We start from the raw sequence: 541 nt of genomic DNA on the forward strand, positions 1-541 counted from the left end.
TCATACGCTTCGATATACTTCATCTTCTCCAACCGGCGCTTCTGCTTCTTCCATTTCTGCGAAGTTTCAAGCTCTGCATATTTTCTTTTACGATGCCTCAGGTTAGTTACTTCTTCAATATATATATGGTAGGGTTTACGAAGCGTATCCGAGTAGTATACCGAGCGGACCGCTCGGTATAGCTCGGTATCGATCTGTTCCATGCTAGGTACTGCTCCGTGCTGAAGCGTATCCTAGTATACCGAGCGGTACTGCTCGGTATTGCTCGGTATAGCTCGGTATAGATGTGTTCCAAGCATAACTACTATGCTCGGTACTGCTCCGTGCTGCTCGGTAGGTACTGCTCGGTACAACTCGGTATTGAGCAGTATCGAGCAGAATTAGTAATAATTATGCTCGGTATTGCTCGGTGCTGCTCGGTATTGATCTGTACCGAGTAATGTTGCTAAATGTTATGCTTTTAACTGCTCGGTACTGCTCGGTATTGATCTGTACCGAGCAAAGTTGCTAATTTTTTAGCGTTGTACTGTTTGGTACTGTT

This window comes from Dendrobium catenatum, unplaced genomic scaffold, assembly GCF_001605985.2.
Source record: "Dendrobium catenatum unplaced genomic scaffold, ASM160598v2 fragScaff_scaffold_185, whole genome shotgun sequence".
Lineage (NCBI taxonomy): Eukaryota > Viridiplantae > Streptophyta > Magnoliopsida > Asparagales > Orchidaceae > Dendrobium > Dendrobium catenatum.